We start from the raw sequence: 21,834 nt of genomic DNA, 5'->3' as shown, positions 1-21,834 counted from the left end.
GCGTTGACTGAATCTCTATCAGAAGGATCCTGGCAAAGCCTAATGGAATATTGATTATCCTGCTGTTTTGTGTTTTTCACTTCTCTCTTCAATAACCAAACCCCTCCCCTAAGAAATATTTGTCTATTTCTCATAGAGGGTATTATTAAGAGAGTTCTAAGTCAGAAGTGATAAAGTAGCAACTGAGAAAAATACACCTTGGAGGAGGCAAGATCAAAAGCCCAGCAAGCTCATCCTTTAAGCACGATCTCCAATGGCCTTCTGAGCTTAACGAGGGGGAGTTTGTTAAAAAGCCAACTGGAACTTGGAAAGTTCATCACAGGATTGCCTATCCAAGCTCAGCAGAGCTCCAATCACTGAAGATCATGGAAGAAACATTTTTTTGGAATCCAGCCCTTTGCCATCCAGGCAAAGGACCAAATCACAATCAAATGGCAAAGTATGAAACGTGCTTGGATTCGTTCAGGCTTGGAAGGAAAAAGTCACTTACTGGTTGAGCTTGATCACAGGGGTTGTGCATCAGTGGGTGAGTCTCTATAATACTGCTTAACATTACTTAGGGCAGGAATGGCCAGATCAGGCTCTTACATGTGGCTTTGAGCAGGCAAATACCAATTTTGTTGTCTAAACAGACATGGAAATCACACCCCACATACAGCTGTGAACAGCTGCAAGGAGGGTGATAGCACAGCTTCCTACCTCAGTTTTCCTCTGTGTTTGAAAGTGAGAGAATAAGGTCTCCAGAACGAAAGTTATTCACTCCAACTTGACACTGAGAGGTAGGACCATGGATACAGGAGGATTATCCTGGGTTTGATGGAAAGCACGGAGAGGGTGCATATCCCCCATCTTTGAAAAACTCCATTCAGTTTCCCCCACCTCATGCTGAGCAGTGGTGGTCCCCTCCCTTCTGATACATCTTTCTTCCTAACACTTTCTGCTTCTTCATCTCTTTCATGGAGAATATTTTCAAGGATAGAAGGTATTGAAATTACCCACAAGACAACCATTGCAGCTCCCAGAAGATGACAGCTCCCCACGTCCTCCTTTGCAAGAGGTGTCACATTCCTGTAGGACACCCTCACTGCTGCCACGTGTTTTGCTGCTGAATTGCACATCCCTTACAGAAATACTGAGACATGATTCAGGTGTTTAAAAGTAGCTTGAACCCCAAAGCCTTCCCCAACCTGGGAAGGGGGTCAGGTGCCCCAACAGTGTTCAGGTCTCCCCTGTCCAGAGAGACCCAGCTCTTGCTGGGAGGTTGCAATCACTGGAGCAGGGGCTGAGGTGGATATCAGGAGGTAGGGGCCCGAGAAGGGGATGCTTTCCCCTGCTGCCCTAGCGATTTGAATTATTTCATGATGGCAGAAAATTAGGAGAGGAAAAAACCACAGCACTACGTTAAAAAAAAAAACCAAAAACCCCCATGATTTTAAAAAATGCTGTGCCAGGTAAAACTCCTCTGCTTTGTTATTATGAGAGTTCCCAGTATTGATAATTTCTCCTAGTTGCTGGTTTGTAAGTTACTTCTGAGTAGAAAATTCAATTACATGGGCCAAGTCAACAATAATGTTTTTCCTGGCAACGGTTCATTTTGCCAGTGGAAACATTTTCCCCCCTCCTTTTTCTGGATTCAACTCTGCAAAGTTGCTAAATTCTTCCAGATCTCTGGTCTGATGTGATCATAAATATCCTGATTGTATTCGACTGATTGACAGACTGGGGATGGATTAAGTGGGGATTACAGCCTGGAATGATCAAAATGTGCTTTCATGGTCAGTAACTCTGCAATAAGTCATAGTTCCAATGTACATTAACTATATAATCTAATTAACATGGCTGTTTATGTATTTAATATTATTCTTAAAACTTTTTAATAAAAGAGGTTTTAAGGAGAATTAAATGTTGTTTAAAATATAGAACCTGTTCCTTGAATGAACAGTAGTTTGGGGTTTGCACTGTCATTAAGACGACTAATAAAACTCTCTCTTACTATTAAAATGAGATTTGAGCAGTATGATGGGCCTAATTCTGCCCTAACTAATAAGTGTGTAAACTCAGGTTTTCTCTGTTTTATTTAAAGTTACTTCAGGTGTAGTAATTCAGGGCAGAATTTAGCCCATTAGGATTAAAAACCTACTTTTTAACCAACTGAGAATAATTAATCCATATAGGTACATAACAAAAAGTACTCGCAGGTGCTCAGCGCTCACAGCTCTCACAGCTGTCATTATTTACTGAGCAGGAGCAGCAGGAATTAGCTTTATGGGTACAAATCTTAAATGTTTTACTGCACAGGTTAACACCCCCCCCATGCACACCTAATGGTATCAAACTGAATGAAACAATTCATCAAGGCAAAACTCCCAACCACAGCAACCTGTTCAGCAGCTGCACTTGTGAGTATAAAAAGAGATGGATACTTGATGGCAAGGGCAAGGAATTATAGTGGAGATGTTATGCAGTTGTCCATAAAAAAATGAAATCTGAAACGAGTAAATATTTTGCAGGACTTTGGGTTCTCTGCTGTCTCCAATGCATCAGCCTCAAAGCCAGCTTCTCAGAGCTGTGAATCATATTTCTCTGCAGCTATAGTGCTCCTCCAACACTCTTTTTAAGTTTTCAGATTTTGTATTTTCACTTGAGAGGTTCCCAAGCAAGTTTAACACAGTGTGTAAGTAGTGCTGGGCCGTGTCCATGAATGTCAGGGTGAGGGGAGTCCTTCTGCCCTGCTCTCTCTCACACTTGCATTGATCTCCTCCCTCCACTGCATAGCCAACTTCTCACCTGTGCTCTTACAGCTTTTTCCTGACCTGAGACCCTCTAAAAAGGAGATGAAAAATTTCAGCATGTCCAGCTGTTAGCCTCTGATGTCTCTCTCTGCTGCCCTCCTGGTCAGAGGACATGCCCAAGGGACCACTTGTTCTGGTGTGCAGCCATTGCTAAACCAGGATCAGGACAGACACCCCTGACCCAGGCTTAGGACCTGACCTGGAGATCAGAGAAGGGTTCAGCCCTTTGCATACCCCAGACCTGGGTCCTGGCACAGATCACAACTCCACGGGCTGTCACCAGAGATCGGTGATGGCTTGCCTTGAGACTGACCTTGTGCACGAGTCAATCCATCAACACCGGCATGAAACCCACTTCATTGCACTGCTGATCCTCCAAGCCACACAGAAAGCTCTACCCAAAGTCCCTTAAATGAAGCAGGAATGTTTCAATTTAAAGGAATTAAAAGCATTTTTAAAATGTGATGGTTCCCATCATACCAAGTCTCTGCACAGTGCACTGCCCGACAAGCCCGATTATTCTCCAGCCAGCCAGGGGCTTAGAAAGTATGTCGAGCACTCAAACCATTTTAGATCCCACTGCACTGTACATACTCAGAATTCGAGCAGGGTTCACATTCGAGGGCTTATAAAAACTTGAATACACTCCAATAACTTAAATCACTCAGTGAGGTTTATAGTGATTTAAAGCCATTGGAACTCTCCACGTTTGGTGCACAAGGGCTCCAGCTTGGAAAAAAATCAAGGCATGTTCCAGAATGGCAGCTCCAGGCATATTGAATCAATTTTAGCATGTAAAAATAATTAACAATGATAAAAATACATTAATAATACTGTAATTATAAGGCCAGACCAAAGTTTCAACCTGAAGAAAAAAGAAGAAGAAGAAATTCAGCAAGGTTCGTGAAAGGCTTGGACTGGGAGTAATGAGGGATTTCAGTGACAGGAAAATAAATGGAGGCAAATCAAGGGTAAGGAGCAAAGGAAGATCACATTTGTCAGTAGTTTAAAAAGTTACACTGGCCGGAGCTGCAAGACTTGCTAAATTCTGCCCTGGAGGTGGGCCAGCACAGCACTGCTAGGCCGAGGGATCAGAAACAATCCAAGGGCCGAATCCTTGCAAGCCATGAGGACAAGGATCAAATGCTATATATCATGGAGCTGGCTCATAAATCTCTACTCTCTAGTAGCTTAGAGTAGGGAGGCCAAAAGTAGCACCTGTCTGGAAAGGATGCCACGCTGTCTGAAGGATGCTTTTCCAGAACCAGCTCGGTCCCTGTAAGGTGATGTCAATCCCCCAGGGGACAACAGGGCTTTGGCTATTTCTACATGAACTTTCCAGCAGCTGGTACAGCAGCTTCAGCTTGGACCAGCACCAGGAAATGCCTGAGGCTACAGGAATAAATACTGCCAGGGACATTAACCACCAAGTGGTTTAGTCACATCAAACAACTGATTTGTTTTGGTCAGCAGTCCAGGATGATCCTTATTTCATCGAGGCTGATTCACCCATCCCACTTGTTCTGTACTCAGCCATCATGCAGGTGCTTCCTTGAGCCTTCCAATAACAACCCCGCAGAAAATTTTGTGAAATAAACTAACAGCACAAGGTCTGTCCAAAGGCTGTGAGGAAAAAAAAAGTAAAATTTTAAAAATTGTAGTGCACATTTTTGAGAGAAAAGGGTTGGGCATAGACAGGTGATGTCCCCTTTTTGTAGGGGAAAAACACGTTAATTGCTGTTCCCCTGGCAGAAGTATTTTCTCATTGTTCATGTTAAGGTAAATTTCTGCACACAGAAGACAGTGACTCTGTTTCCAGAGCCACCAGAAAAAACATAAAGCCTTATCATATGCCATTACATCCCCAATTCCACTGTGGTTTTGAAATTAAGCTTTTTCTTTGGCACGAATTCCCATCTCATTTTCTGTGAAATACAACAGAGCTCAGGACAAATGCAACCAGGCGAGATTTCTATGGGGGGAAAAAAAAGTGCCTGTAAATCCTTTACTATCTTTAATCATGAAAATAATTCAGTTGCTGCAAACCTGATATTCATGGCCAGGGCCCAAGGACCTTGCAATTCACAAAAGCACTGAAGGGATCCATAAAAAGTGGCTGGCCATGAGGAATTTACACTTGTTTTTTAAAGGGAGTAAAAATGTGGCTATAGCAATTTAGGAGAGTTTATATATTCTGGCCTTAGAGAGGTTTAAATCACTCAGTTAAGAAAGATGCATTGGTGCATTAGTGAGCTTCTGATGCTATGATGATTTTTTGCCTTTTCTTTTATACCCCTGTTATACCTTTTTACAACTTCTGTATTCTTAGTGCTTTTTGCCTACATTCTTGGACTTGTCAGGCTAGGAGACTCAACATTTTAGAAGCTTCGTAGGGAGGGGTTAGTGTGCCCCAGACCCCAAGGTCCTCTCCAGAACACATTCTGTAAACTGAGATAGAACCATCCAGGGGAAGGTTCCTTGGGGAGGGGGGCTCACTTGAGCCTCTCATTGGGGAATCTTTGCTAGATATGCTAATTAGTAAGACCTATAATGTTATACCAGATCTTTTGGGGGGTGCATTGTGGTGTGCATGGAGGTGCATTCGACCTGGACGTGTACACCTAAGGATCCTTAAAATAAATACCAAGGTAAAATCCCTTTTTCCCTTCTAACCTCGTTTGACTCTTGATTTTAAGACCAGGAAAAGGCATCATTCAGGCAATGCAAAAAGACAGAAGAAATTATATGACAGAACCATTTTTGGGCAGAGAGTGCTCTGAAATCTTGCTCTGCCCATAAGTGGAGTCCCTGACTCACACTCCACATTCAGAGCATCCTCCCAACTCTCCCCTGCCCCTTCCACCCCTCCATACCACCAGTCAGGGCCCCTCACAGCCAGCTCAGATCCCCCAGCTCCCCTGGAGCAGCCCCTCACATCATCCACCCTCTCTCAGTGCCTGGGAGGTCCCTCGGTCCCCTGGGATGGCCAGGAGCCTTTGGCCAACAGAAACATCCTGGACAGGGAGGCCCAGGAAGAAAAGTGCTTTCAGAGGGCTCAAGATAAGATGTGGTCTTTGGGAGATAATGACAATCCCCAGTCTCACAGCATGCAAGACTAATTGCAAAGCCCATCTCCCTGACCCAGGTTTCCCACTCTAAGCCCTTCTCTGTTATTCATATTCACTTGCTAATTCTGGTCAAGCATTTTAATCCCACCTACTGCCAGGACAGAAAAATAAGAACTTTCTGTTTGGAAATGAAGCTAGTAAAAATACAAGAATGCAGTGAAGGAAGAGCTGCTGGTGTGCAAGGGCCATGATCTCTGGTTCTGCAGGAGCTCAGGGCCCTGACCTGGATGCCCCATGTTTCCCTCGGGTACCTGGGGGAGCTGCTGCCCATCTGCAGTGTGGGTTCAACACCACAACTGTTCAAGCTGCCTTCCAGTGTCACACAGCTCTGACAATAAATGCCATCAGATGCTGCTCCCTCTGACAAAGATTTTCTGGCAGACTGCAAGGATTCGAGGCATGACCCTTCTGCTGCTTGCAGGGGAGGTGACACAGCAGCAGCGCTCTGTGATCCTGCAGCTGTGCCATACCTGGAGGAAGAGGAACTGAGGAGAAAACACCTGATGCCAAGACATTTAACCAAGGATAACACAACTCTGACAAAAGCACCTGGGGTTCAAGTGGCACAAGTTTGCAGCTCAAAGGGCCACAATTTCACCTCTGCATCTCCCAAAGCTGCCATCGCAGGAAGAGCCCAGTTGCCTTTTCCCAGTTGCCTTTTCCCAGTCTTGGGAGCAAGTATGGGAAAGGCACTTTCCTTGTTCAGCTTTGGGTGTGTGTTTTATTTGCCTTGCCTCGGTGCCCTCAGGGTGGTTGTTGGCTGTAGTAGATGGTGGGTTTTATTTTCCTGGCTGGTTGTACCCCTCTTGAGAGAAGTTGTTACAGTTGTAGTTGTATTTTTCCAGCTTTTCCAAGCTTACCAGCTCCCCAGGGTGCTGTTTGCCTGAGTGGTTTGGTACAGTTTTATTTTCACAATAACTGTTACACTTTTAAATTTTATTTTTGTATGTTAATTAAATACTTTTTAATCACAATGCAGACGCAGTTGCAGGGGCCAAGAAAAATACATAAACAAGAAGAGAATCCAAACATATATCTGCCCAGCATGATACAGAAAAACTTTCCAAACCCAAGTTCAGCCTAGCCCAGTCCTGGATCTCTGCATTAAAAGTTTAAGAGCAGAACTAAGCCACCAGTAGTCTGCTCTTCAGTTCACTGCAAAGATTTTCCATGCATTACGGAGCAGGAAGGTAAAATGCCCAGAGAGCAGCCATTGGCATATGAAAAAAATGCTGACCTGTGGCACCAAATCTGCCCACCCCAGTCTCAAATCAGAGAAGAATATCCTAAAGTTCTCTTAAATAGTGTTTGTCAGATCATGCTGAAATTGTACAACAAATGTGACTTGTTTGTCACCCCTGGAGCTGGGCACCTGTCAGGTTAGCCAGATCAATCAACTGTCCCGTACATTTTCTCCTATTCCAGTGTTTGCCCCTGTAAATTCCACAGGGAATCAGCTTGTCCACCTATGCAAATGCAGCAGAAAGGAAGCAAAGAGCCCGTGGACATCTGGAGAGATGTGTCTTTGCCTATAGCATGGTCAAAGCCACGTCTTTAAAGTGCAAGTGCTGTAAAATTCTTGCCATGCCTGAGAAATAAAATGTGAGATTTAATTTAAAATGAGAGATATTAGAATGGCGAGCTGCAGGTGATGAGGTGATGGCATTTCCTTGGCTCAGGGCCAGGAGGGTAGGAAAAGAAAACAAGCGAGATGCATTATATCCTACATACCTTGGCAGCTCAACAAAGTGACACTCACGTAGGGCTCATGAGCGAGGCAATTAATGACAGGGAAGTGGCATAAAGAGCACTGTAAGAAGTTAGAGCTGAAGTTCAAAATCACAGGAGAGATATGGCCAATAAAAAAAAAAATCCAGCAGCCGTGTGTATGTGAAAAGTCAATGCAGTAGGTATGCAGTGAAAGTGGGAAAGGTATTTCTTCTGAGAACCTGTGTGTGATCCTTGCATACCTGTCACCTTCTTTTCATTAAATGTTTGATTAAGGGGTGATTTCTTTAATATCTCTGTGTGTCTTAATCATGTAAGTGCTGAACACAGTGGTGCTGGGTTAACAGCTGGGCTCAATGACCTCAGGGGTCTTTCCCTACCTGAATGATTCTGTGAAAGGCTGGGAATGGTACAGGTTGGAACAGCTGAGCATGAGGACCCCTTGTCCTCAAAAACAGGTTTTCTACAACACTCTCAAATTTACCTGATGAAAACCACAGCAATGGAGTTATCTGGATATGTACAAAAGGCAAATAATAACATTTCAGGTGGATATACATGCATTTCTATTGCCAGCACAGTGGGTGAACCACCAGGACACCTCAGCAGGGAGTGAACCCTGCTGGGCACAAGCATTGGATGACTGTTCTCCCATTTTGGCTTTCCCATTACTGCCATGAGCAGTGGCTCTTGTAGCTCCTAGGCTGAGCAGGATATTTTACTGCTCTCTGTCGCTATTGTGGGCCTGATAACCCTTCCAGTCACTTCGAGAATTTTTGAGGCTGAGCCATGTGAGAAGGATGTTTTCCTCCTATTAATTATTATTACCACCAAAACAACTTCTGCTCTTTAGCTTGAAAAACCAATTCTAAAATAATATCCAATCTCTCAGTTTAAAGCTGGACAGAAAAATCAAAGCAGTTTAACTTCCTAAAACAGGTTTTGACTAAAATAGATTGTTTCATTATATTATAAAGAATATCTGATAGACAAGATTTTCTTGGAAATGTCTATTTTTACTTATTTCCCACAATTAAGTTTATTCTAAGTTTGTGTTCATTTTCATGGTGGTGGGTTGTGCTTCCCCTTCAGCAGAAACCCTGCAGTGTGCCTGGCATGTGATGAACTTATCAAATCTGCTGTAAATAAGTTTTTTTAGTAATTTATAGCAAATTGATTAGAGCTTTTCTGAACAGGCAGTGGCTCTTCCACTCATAATTTTTCCAAAAAGACAGCAACAAGGCTCAGCTGCTTGGCTGCCAAGCAGAAAGGTCGAATTACTGACCTCCATTTTGGGGTATCAGTTACAACCACCTCAGCACTTCCCATTGCCTGCTGCAGTTGTCTTCTAAATATAGCTGCTCTTACTTGCAGGATAGTCTCTCCTTGTACACAATGGCAATATGGTTCATCACTCCCCCCAAAAAAGCCCATCGCAGGATACTGGCAGTATTTATCATTAAAAGTTACAGGGTCTCTGCTATCTTATTTACTGAGTGTTGAAGAGACTTTGATGCTGGTACACCCAAGTAAAGACAGAACTCTTTGAACAGTTTAAGTGTAAACCAACAAAGCTGGGCCATGTAAGTTGGCTCAAATATAGCCAGGTGAGTGGCTCAACAAAATACCAAGTCATTTTGCACAGAAAAATTAGGTCCATAGATATATTCTACACTGAAGATTATTTTACTTTTCTTTCAATCACAAGCTGACCTGCAACTCATGATTCAAATAGCCCAGTCAAAGAAATGCAGGACTGGGAAATAAGACATGGACAAGTCCCTATGGAAGCAACTCAGCTGCCCATGAGCCTTCTTTCATGCCCATGAGCCTCCTCCATCACAACAGATAGTGGGGACAAAGCCAACCATAGAGCTGAATTCTGGCTTGGCCTAATTTTAGACACAAATGTGTTATTCATAGGAGAGTCTTGGGGTGTTTGTTGGTTTGGGAAGTCACAACACAACAGTGGGAGACTGATCCATCTTTCTTCAGGGAAAACCCAGTGGTATTTGCCAGCACGCCACAGCCTGGGGCAACCAGGGACTGAGCAACACATTCCTTCACAGTGGCCTGCCTTTCTCTCCTGCTACAGCAACATAAATGTATAAAACTTCTGTCCCTAGAGGGTCTTTTTCTTTGACTAATATCTGGAGGGATCCCTTATTACCAGCAGTTACCTACAGAGCTCACCTAGCAAGGATAAACACCAAGTGATTTCACTGCCTGTCATCTGGGACCAAGGTTGGACTTGGGGGACAAAGAAAAAGGTCTCTCAAAATATGCAAGGGATAAGTGAGTAAGTTTGGCTTGCACAAGGCATTTTTGACATTCTCACATCTCAAATGTCCACAGCTTAAACACAAACAGAATCAGTGGAGATTTGAAGAACTTTGACCCTATATTATTCTTGCCTTTCATTTCAAAAAGAGAAGCCAAAAGCCCCTTGTGCACGCTCGCAGGCACAGGCTGAGCACCCTGGCTCAGGCCATCTTTCCATCTCTTCCAGGGGGATGAAACTCCCCACTGGAGCCTGGCCAGGCTGTCCAGGGCACGTTGTTCTTGTTTTCATATCTGCAGTCTCAGCAGAGCAGTGAATACTGTCAGGAGTGTTGAACAAACACCGTTCTTGACTTTTCACTGGACTCTTACGGGCTCAGAACAAAAGCCTGGATCTGAACCCACAGAAACTTTGGGGCACGTCAAATCTGAATCCAGATCTGAAACTTGTGGTTGGATTTCCACCTCTAGGGTTTCAGTTAGAGCTCAGTTCATAAACACTTCTGCCGTGACCTTTTTCTGCTTTACTCCACCATGAATCAAGAGTTACTGCCATGAAATTAAGTTAGACCTAATCACAAGTGGGAATACAGCAAAGTTTACTCATATCACCAGCCATACCTTTTTGCTTTTTCATTTCTATAATCTATCTATCTTATGTATAATATATAATACAGTCAGGGACAGTGGCTCATATGTACACAGACTGTGAGCACAGCCCTGGGCTAAAGCATGGTGAGGCAATGGCAGGAGGAGGTGAGATTAAACAGATCAGATGCTCAGTGGAAGCACAGAAAGTATTCAAAAGTGATTATAAAAATTCATCTGCCTCTTCTGCCAAGTGCTCTTCACACACTGCAGACCCCACTGACTGTTCAAGCCTTGCACACATCCACCAACAAAGTGTTCTCACTGATGAGCTCCTCACCAAAAATTCAGTTCCTGAGCTTTGCTTGCCATTCAGAGCAGGCAGGAGTCACATGTTTGAGACTTCACCAGGCAAAGTGATTCAATGAAATAATGAACATTTCAACATAAATTAAGAAAAGCTGCCTATGGGCTTGTAACAGTAGAACTCCATACCTGCACACCCTGTCTCCAAGTATATTGCTGTAAGAACCACTGTAAAGTTTCTCTTTAAAAAAACTCCCCATGGAGGGGAGAATCTGAACTGAAAGATGCTCCCCAATCTGCCCCTAAAGCTCTGTGAAATGGGGAGCTCAGAGTACCAACACACTGTCTCATCACACAAGGAGATGCTATTACCCTTCCTTCCCCCCTGATTTTTGGATGCTGGTGGTTCCATTCCTGCATTACAAATTTCCCACTCACTGAAGACTCTGTAGCAGAAGGTCTAACAAGGAGTTTTATTCTTTGCTGACCATTTTCATGGCCTGATATCTTTTTAAGGCTAATATCTGTTAGGCAAATACTTCCCACAGTTGATATAACCTGCTTGTGTCTTTCCTCCAGGACCCAATAGCTTCTCTGCCTGCTTTGGTGTGACTGTTAATTACCACCAGTGCACAGTATTATTTTCTATTTGCAGAAGGAAAACAGAAAATGAGCTGGTGGTGGGGGAAGCAACCAGATATAAACCATCATCCAGTTCACCAGAAAACTTTTCACTATCCCTTTGCATATTCAGTGCTTCAGGGGTTAATAAAGTCTCTTAGAAAGCAAAAGGTTTCCATCTGTAATTGGATCCTTTGTATGTGCTTTCCGCTATAGGAATCAACTTAGCATTGACATCCTCGTAAAAATTTCCATTAGATCGAGGACTGAATGCCCACTAAGGCTCTGTGTGGTTTTGCAATTGATTCACTGAATGAAATCTTATCTAAAATCTTTTTATTTTATGCTATTATGGGCACAAGGGAAAATAGTGATGTAAAAATTTTCACTGCTTAGTTAATGCACAGTGCCTCTTGGAAATGGCCTTCAGGTTAGCTAAAAAGATTGCCATTTCTATTTCCCACTATTTTGTTTCATATTACCAGTAATTGAAAAATGTTTCATTTCTTACTGAGTTACATATTGACACTTCGAATTGAATTCAGAACCTTTACCTTTAATCTTCTCATTAGACCTCTTCAGACAGCAGCTCATGCTGTTGAGGGCAGGAAGACACAGTTCATCAGTTCATTTTTTTTCAGCAAGAGATAATTTTCACAAGACATATGTAAAACTGGTTTTGTGCTTTAAAGGTGTATGGAGCAGTCTGGCCATGTAGAAGCTACAAACTAGACCTTGTATTGCCTGTGTCCCTTCAGTGGTGGTGCTCTCCAGAGAAAGATAGGTCAAAATATTGTTTACAAAAAATGTCAGATCTTTTATTCTTTAAAACTATATCAAATTAAGAACAGGGAGAATCTAAGGGAAAGAACATTTTGTCTTTAAGATCTGCAGATATGAATATAGATATGAATATAGATATGAAACAAGATATGAATATACTATGTCTTTCCTTCTTTATATGTTATGAAGAATAATCACCCAAACCGAATTCAGAAGTTGAAGCCAGAATGAAGGCTGAACTGAGCAATTATCAGAATTCTTTGCAATGACTTCTTATGTCCTCCCAGCCAAGCAGGTTGGACATTCCCATCCATCCACCACAGCCACAAAGAGAACCATATACTCACAGCCTGTACTCAGAGTGCACCCAGCCATAACCTTGTAAACAACCACTCAAACCCGGAGCAGAAGCACTTGTACAACACCTGCACACTCACACTCTGTGCACAGCTGCTCAGATATGCCCAATGCAAGCATATGGGTCGTGCTCAAATACCTGCACTCAGACACAGCACATGGACATATGGTCTGCATGTGGCTCCTGTGCACAGAGTCTGTATCTGAAACAAACAGGTTTATTTTCCTTTTCTCTTCACTGATTCTGGCCTGGGAACATCTCATGTCCCAGCAGCTATTGCAGCATCCCTTAGTCCAAGCTGGAAGACATTTGGGCCACTGAGTAACAGCATCCCAATTTAAACAGGAGATCCTCATAGTCTGCTCTTGTGCACCTCACAAAGCGGACAGGATTAATAGCAACAACAATAATAAGTTTGCCTCTACCTTCCTGCCTCTCATTTCAGTTGCTGGAGGTCTTTGCAGTGCTTAGAAATGCAAATAAAACAATCCCTTGCCCTCCTGCTGGAGGGAAGGCAATGGAGCACTAGAGCAACCAGGAACAGTGAAAGGCTGTGCCAGCCTGGAAGAAACTTCACATCCCAGGGTGCTGAATGTGCCCTGTCCCTTGGACTGGAGGCAGTTGAGGGAAAAGGAGCAGCCTCAAGCCATGCTCATGATGTCTGAATGATCCCTGCCTGCCCAAGTTTCTCCACAGGAGGAATCTCCACTTTCTATGCTATATGGTTCTCTACACAACACTTAATGATAATTGGAAAATATCCTAGCAATGCTGTGTTGTCAAGTTTCCAAACATCTATTTCAAGCTGAGCTGGCTGGCAATTTTCTAAACTTTTTTTTGAGAAAGCTACCTTCCAAATATTTTTCATACAACCTTAAATTTTTCTTTTAAATCAATCTCAAATTTCAAATTTGGTTTGTAGAGTTTTTACTCCAAGTGTGATGAGTGCTCTACCCTTTCCTCTGCCTTCCCTCACCTCCTGAGTGCAAAAACATGAGAAAGTAGAACAAGATAGTAGGAAAGAAATTATTTCAAACCAAACAAAGGTAGAACCAAACCCAAAATTTCAAAATAATTTTTCTTGTTTTCATGAGTTTCCTACAGAAAATCCCAAACCCAGTTCTTTTTCACAAAACAATTTTTAAAGTAATATTAATGAAAATAGTTATTTTTCCTAGCAACTCACATCTGGCCTGAGTAATCCTGAAGGCACCTGACATTAGTCGAGCCATGGGACTGTTGGCTCAGCGGCGATATTTGTCATTAGTCCAGCAAGAAACCTCAAACTGGCAGAATTTTCATTCTCTGCATACACGAACACACACAGTGTGACCACAGCCTGGAAACTCCCCAAGACGACAAATGAGCTGAATCCCAGATTTCATTTCAAAGCCAACCTCAGAATTTCCATGGTGCGTTGAGCCCTCCAGCCTTCCATCCAGAAATCAATGAGGTGACATTGGCATGGAACAAAAATAATGTAGTGACAAAACAGGGCCCTAAAGTACTTCTCAGTGACATTTTAAAAACCAAATGCCATGTGAAAAAAATGAAGTCAAATGCCCTTTAATCTCCATAACTCTGCAGTGTCACAGTCTAATTAAACCCTCAGCCTTCTGCTGACTTAGAGCTACACCCACTGAAAAAGGATGCCCTGTGATAGACATTATTAGGTGACCTCTTCCACCCCAACATCTGTATAAGTGCCCTTAGCTCTAATGAATGCACGTGCTGGAAGAATGACGGGATTTCCTACAAGCTCAAATTCACCCCATAAACTGCAGAGCATTGCTAATGTTTCTGTCTATCCCACTAAAATCCTGTCCCTGGATCAGACAGGCAGAAGGAATGAGCTGGACCCCTCGGCTGAAGCTCTGTGCCATTTCCCTTAATATAAATCTAATGCAGGAATAACGGCAATTTATAACCCAGGCAGCCAGAAAGCAGTGAAATGGAGCAAGCAGCCAGTTAATAGCCCCAACAGTGCTTCTGAGACTGAAATGCAATTTCTGGCCCCAGAGGGTGGTTTTGGGAGAGAGATTCCACCTTGCTCACATTCCTGCTGGACACCATTCCCACCCCCAACACACAGACCTGCATTCCAAGTAGGAAAATCTTTCCTTTGGCTGTGGCCTCTTCCTCATCCACCTGAGCAAACCAGGTGCGAGGAGAGAAGCCACAGAGTGGGGTACCATGCTGCTAAAATTCCTGTCCCAGGCAGCAGCTTCATTTGGCCCCCTCTCCCCCATCACTGAGCTCAGCACTTCTGGGGACACACCTGTCACAAGCCTTGACAGCATTTCCTCCTCTATCTCCATCCATGCCTCTGTACAGTTTAAGAGCTCTGCAACATAACTTTTTGGAGACTAGTAATATTAGTGAGCTTATGACTAAAGTAGCCATCTCACTCCCAAAGTAGAGTAGTATCCCTTGCCAGTAGGGATTAAATGCCTACTGGTCTTAATGGGCACAATACCAGTAGGAAACAGCCCCGCTTGTTTCAGGTAGAAAAGGACAGATTTGTCCTTCTTCACTCACGTATTTACCAGTGAACTTTTCTATTACTCTGCATTCTCACTTCCCTTCCAGACCACAAATGCCCCACGTTGTGCTAGACACCATTCAAATGCCTTGCATAGAAACCTTAGGAAGAAAAAACAATAATAAAAATGTGTTAAAACACACCCCTGCTTGCAGTAGAGATCCATAATCATAGACCACCCCAATACAAAGTTTTCACAACCCAGTTTGAGACATTCCCCAGGTTATCCAGCAAATCCAGGATGGACTAGAGAAGATTCACCTCCTTCAAGCCAGGCCTGCTACAACTGCCTGCCCTTCCTGAGGCCACACTGCCTTTCCCAGGAGATGACTACACCCAGGCAGACTGTGTTGCTGTCAAAAGTCAGTCTCCCTGCACCTTTTGGAGGAAGGTCTAGTCTGCAGCAAGAAAAGCCAGGGGCTACAAGGCAGCAAAGAGGAAGCAGGGGGGAAAGCTGGCTGGAGATACAGGTGGGATCGTTCACTGACGAGCACACCAAATGCATCCTTATCCTATGAATGTTTCAGGGTACAGATGGATTTTCAAAGGTGTTTAGGAGGCTTGAGCCCCAAGTTTGCTCTTTAAAGTGAAGCTCCAGCCCTGGTTTGGCAAAATGAATGCTTCACAGGTAGGTGCTCCCAGCCTCCTTCTCTGTGCACTTCCTGGGGAAAGCGGGCGCTGAGGAGCTGCAGAAGGAAGGAACAGCCCACAACACCCAGCCAAGCCATTTCTGGGAGAAGGGACCTGGGACCGTGCACTGGGGCTGGCAAAGGACGAACCTGTACCAAGAAAGCAGCAAAGAGCAGATTTCTGTGCTGGCACCACTTAAGCAAGAAGAGAACATGTATCCACAGGCCACACGGCTCATGATTTACACCAACATGAGTAAGATCAGAACCAGGCCCTGGTGCTTTGTTACAACAGTAAACGCGACAGGGAGCTTTGCCTCCCCTCCTCAGGGTATATCCCTATGCCTTTGTGGTACCAGCACAATAAATAATGTATTCCTGGAAAAGGAGATCCAAGGAGCTTTCCATAAACAATTCAGGGTTTCTCCTTTAAAAACCTCTGAAATATATTCTTAATGCCTGAGCCATGTAAGTCATTAGGTTTCTGTCAGTGTGCTCAATACATATGTATGTGCCAGAGACCAGAATCCTGGTGGAGTCTGTACTGCAGGACATCTATAAAAGAAAATTGCAGTTAAAGTGTCCAAAACAATGATCTGTGGGTGGTCCTCTGGTTAGCAGATGGGTTTCTACAGTGCACATATAGCTACTAGCAACAAACACCTCCTTGTTTTTGTCTCGGTAGCCACTGCATGTAAAGAAGAGTTAGTGCACAGAGGATTCTCTGCCTACAGATTAGCAGTTCATGTGTCTTTGTTGGACAGTGTGTGCAATCCTATCTAGGCAAATCTGAGAGCTCTAATGGCATTCTCACTCAAAACTGAGTTACTTGTAGACATTTATCATCATAAAATAACAAAAATCTGACACACGTGCTCTCACTTGGCATAATGTCTTCCAGGGGAAGCCAAACCAGAGCAGGTAGGGTGAAAAAGGAAATTAAAACCTCATTTCCTTAGATTCATGGAGACACCCATACAGCCAGTGGGATGTTTCCTGTTTGATCTACCAGCTTTGAGCACAGACCCAGCATGGAGCCTCCTCAATCTAAGGTTTCTTTCAAACAGGCCATGAAGCATCACCTTGAACATCCCAGTTTAACCCAAACAGTGTTGCTCTTCTGATTTGCAAAGAACAGTTGCATGAAGTAAATTGAGGTGGTGAGAAGCATGAGGGATGGGGACAGGGAAAGGGTTGTCAGAAAGGTCAGAAACCTTTCAAATGGAGCCCACAAAAGCTCACACCTGCCAGGGAGTGCCAGGAGGGAGGGAGAAGAGTTTAACCCACACGTGCTCTCAGCTCCACAGCTGACAAGAGGCCATAGCATCCCCCAAATCCTCTGCACACCTGGGAACAGCCCAGACTTTTCTGTAAGTGATGAGAAGATTGGGCAGGTTCACCAAGTACTGTTGTTCTGCATTTCCACATTGAAATGTTGCCTTTTACAGGGCTGTAGAAAATTCAGGTGAAATGACCAACTGGCCTCTTGAAACTTTCTTTCCTGCCTCCGTAGTCTTTGAAGAGTAAAACTACCTGTGTAAAAATGAACTGATTCTAGTTTATAATTCACTGTATAGACAGAGATTACTTTAACCCTCTTGGCTTTAGCTGTTATTTAGTCCACAAGGATCATCGTTGGAATGGGACCATTTGGCCAAAAAACCAATGAAATTATGAATATTCTAAAACATTCATTCCGAAGTGAATTAGTTCATAAGCACTTCCAGAGCACATAATGCTTCATACTGCGGAGCATGCCTTAAATTTTCTGTCTGGGTGTAAATCCTGGAAGAAGATGTCACCAGTCAATTCTGAGAAGTGAGAGTGTCATTAGCATGTTGCTTTAATTGTGTTTTAAATATTATATTAAACAATTTTTTGTACATTTCCTAAGAAGAGTCTTCTTTCATGAGGTGTCACAAGTCTCATGTCAACTTACTGTGGCTCAGATGTGTACATCAAATCAAATTAGCACATTCCAAACTTCATTTCCACTGAAACACAATCAATTGTAACTTATTTTTGAATCACGCTGCTTTCTCTAATTGTTAGCTCCAGCCTCTGCTGAATGGGTGGTTAAGCAAATTATTCCATCTCACATATGAAAATTGTGCTATTTATGCTGGCAGCTTTCTCAGTTACTGATGAGGTTTCTTGAGCTAATGAAATAATGAAAACACAAAACAGATTTAGCTTTCTTAATAAGGAAAAAGATAATGAACTAAAATTAAAATTGAAACTCTCACTATACACAGAGTTACTGTAATATCATTTCTTTTTCAAATTAATGCCCGTGCTTTTTTATTTTATTTTTTACGTGCCAGTGACAAAGCTAGTTACAAATCCACTTCAACCATGGTAATGTAAAGATGCTATTACTTTATTGAATTTTTTATAATAGGATTATGGGACATACTGTTTTGGTGACTTTTCTGTGTGATTAGTCATACGTGAAAGGGCAACACTTTGATTAGGCTCTGTTCTTGGCTTCATTGAACGGGAAAGGTGAAGATGGAAGAAAATTACTTTTGGTCACCTTTGCATCCTTCTGTCTGTGCCTTGACGCTGGGCTGGCACCTTCCTGGTGCAAATCTGCTGGAATTTGCCTTGCTGGAGCCTTGCAATGCAAGCCAGTTTCCTCACTCACCACTGAGCCAGAGATCTGGCTCATGAGGAAGCCTTGCCAAGGAGAAAGTACAGCCACACTGTGTTAAAAACTCCATCTTCTCACCCCAGGGCCAAAGCAGGGAGGAAAACTCAATGTGCTTATGTCACCTGTATGGCAAAGCCTTCTTGCTTCCTCTGGTTTACATATTTTGAGTTTGAAAGGGCCTTGCAATACTGTTTTGTTTTCTCCCTCATGGTCTCCCCAGGGAGGCCAAGGACTGGGTCTGTGGGGCTCCAGCTAAGGCCGAGCTGGTGCTCCATGGGTCGAGCTGGGAAGGAGCCTGGCTGCAGCTGCCTGGGCTGTAACAAGAGATACCCCCTGGCACAACTTCAGAGCTGGAAGCCTACAAATATGTGGTCCCTCTGGTTTTGAAATATGTATTTCTAGAGCTTAGCACCATTGGTTTTCATTGCAGAGAGATTTTGGCTGGGAATACAAAATCTGAGAAATTTGATACGGGGCAATTTTCAGGATATATCCGTGTTTCTACCAAAGAACCTGCATAGCAGTTCCAGGAGGTGCTCCATGGGTCTGTGACATGTCTTTGCAGTTTTGCAGGGTTACCTACCAGCTGGATTCTGAATTCATTCCTCAAACCCTGTGTGTGAGGTTTTCTTGAGGAAGAACAAGGAAGGGGAGCCACAGCAGAGCCCAATGCCGAGGGTTCTGGCTGCCTGAGGATCCCAGTGCTGGCACATCACGCAGTGCCCCTGCTTTGCTGTATCAGGAAATTGCTGCTAAAGCCCCTCACTGAACTCTCAGCTCACACATCCTTTCTCTATGCTGCAGCACCCAGTTTTGTCCTTAACCTAAAACAATTATACAGTTCTATCAAGAAATACCATGCCATGAATTAGCGGGCTTGCTGGCTCTGTGCCTGCCAGTGCAGGAGGAAATGGCCTCATAAATATTTGTGCAAGACATCAATAAATTTGAAGTGTTGACTCGAGTACTCAGCTTCCCTATCTGAGACCTGGAGCAGAGCTTCCGGAGTTCACATGTTTCTGCCGCGAGAGGCCGGTGCTGGAGGCCAGCGATATCCCCAAGATGCTGAAACTGGAGATGCAGAGAGAAACCCCATATAAACTCCTCAGCAAAGTCCCTTCATGCTACTGATCCAAGTGGAAAAGGTCCTTGCAATTCAGACAGGGAAGGTTTTGAGAAGGAAGGTGTTCCCTTGCCCACTGCTGCCTCCTCAATTTTTTCTGATTTCCCAATTTTTACTGTTTATTACTACAGAAAAGCCATTGTTGTAGAGCTTCACACGGCCAGTGAGCTGGGAAACCAGCAAAGCTGCTTTAGGCTGTATACATGAACCAGAGGAGGATGGGTTATTATGAGCCTGCTTCATACTATACAGCTTCAGAACACAGGGACATCAGTGCCAGGAGCCTCTCACGTGCTTCTGAGATCAGAATAATTTAATCTGGGTTAAAAATACTATTTTAAGCTGCTCTATTTCATAATGTTTAAATGGCATCACTGCAGACTGCAGGCTGTTTTGCTGCCATTGGGGTACTACTCCCTGGCCTGGCATATTTAGAAGCCTTTTGACTTCAGTACTGACTAGTCCAGGTTTGCAAGCTTTCTTTTGGGAAGAATTACTCTTTTTGCAGCACCCCCACACTTGCATTAGTGCCGGATGCTCTTCTCCAGATAAACACAGTTTTCACCAAGAGCAGAAAATGGGACCAAAGCATTACATAAATTTATTTTCCTCTCTGCTCTGTGTCCGTGGTGTGTGCACACACACCAACTTCGAGGAGCATGCCCTCTGGAACAGCTCCCTTCCATCCTCAGGAGGTGGTCCAAGTGGTTTACTGAGCCTTTCACTTCTTGTAAATCAAATATTTGGGAGTCTTGTCTAGAAGTGCTCTCTTGCTACTTATGAAAATGTAAGTGTTAGAGGAAAAAAAGGCTCTGAGGATGTAAGGAGAAAAGGTGAGGGTCAGGAGGTTTCCCCGGCTCTGTGTGGAACTCCTCCCTTCTATCCCAGGAGATGAGCAGCAGCCAACAGCTCCATTCTAATCAAACAGTGTTGATTGGAAAGACAAGGGTGATATTTTGTTCCTATACAGGCAACAGGCTGTCCTGTATTCTCAGTCTATGAGGTCTCAGATCGTGACAACTAATTAGAAATAGCTGTGAAAAAAGAGTATGTGCAAAACTTGGATTAGAGGGTGGAGCAGATGTACCAGGAAGGTGCTCTCTGCCTCACTTTCTCTGGTGTTCCCAGCTCACTGTCTAGACTCAGCTCTCCTGGGGAGAAAGAAGGCAAGAAGGCTGAAGGAAGAAAAAGAAAAAATGAAACTCAAGCTAGCAATTGTCAGATTTGCGATAATGCTGAATTCCATCGTTATTATCCAGGCTACTCAGGAAACCATTTTACAAGGCTTAGAAGACATCTGGGGCTGAACTCAGAGATATTTATTAAGCCCCTCACATCCAGGTTTACTAAATCAGTTGCTTTATGTCTTAATTTCTCATGTGTTAAGATCGTAACTGGAAAACAGACCTGCTGCCCTCGAGCACCACACCCCATCATGGATCAGCAGTGGCACAACCAGACATCATCCAAGGCACCATTTCCTGGGGACCAGGGTGGCCCAGGGCCCAGCCTGCTCCCCACAGTGCCCCTTGGCTGCTCCAGCAGCTCGCACTGGTGCTGCTCCCAGCAGCACAACATTCCTGGGTAATGGGGTTCCCAGTCACACACTGGCTCTGTGGTCACAGATCGTTCACGGTTTGGTGTTTTCCCCGGTCCAGCCTGGTATCCCCAGCTCCTGTGCTGGAATTTGCCATTTGGCTGCAGCCAGGAGCTCGGCATCGTGATCCTTCTTCCCTGTCAGGGCCTGGCTGCAGATTATTCTTTCCATGTTCTTTTCAACACAAGAAAAAGCACTTTTTTTCCCACCCTGCTAGCAGGAAACCAAGAAGCAGGACAAGAATTCTTCTACGTTTTGGGGGTCTTTTTGCTTTTTTTGCAAGAGGACAAGGGCTGGCACGCAGAACTGGGCTTTTTCCCCAAGTTCTGCTTCATGAAATGGATGTTTTAGAGAAAAGACAAAGCACTGCTGGTGAACTAGCCACTGGCGAGGCTGTAGAGCTGCTGTTGGGGTAGGTGTGTGCACATCAGTTGGGTTCACCTCAGCGTTGGGGTCTCCTCCCCTGCCGTGTAGCCCTGGGAGAGGGGCCCTGAGAGCACAGACACGGGGTTTCCCTGCCCCTGCTCAGCCTCGTTCCCCTTGGTTGGTTTGTGTTCCCTGCGCGGGCAGAAGGACCCTTGGTCCCGTGACTGGAACAGTTCCTCGGCAGAGCTCCGGCCATGCGGCTGGAGAAATAAACATCTCTCTGAAACAGCTATCAAGAATCTGTCTGTCCATATATATTTCCTGTCCACGGGACTCCTGG

Source organism: Corvus kubaryi, unplaced genomic scaffold (assembly GCF_017639235.1).
Source record: "Corvus kubaryi isolate FWS band 111438036 unplaced genomic scaffold, C.kubaryi_AGA036_p1.0 134, whole genome shotgun sequence".
In the NCBI taxonomy this organism is placed as follows: Eukaryota; Metazoa; Chordata; class Aves; order Passeriformes; family Corvidae; genus Corvus; species Corvus kubaryi.
This window is presented reverse-complemented; position numbering follows the sequence as displayed.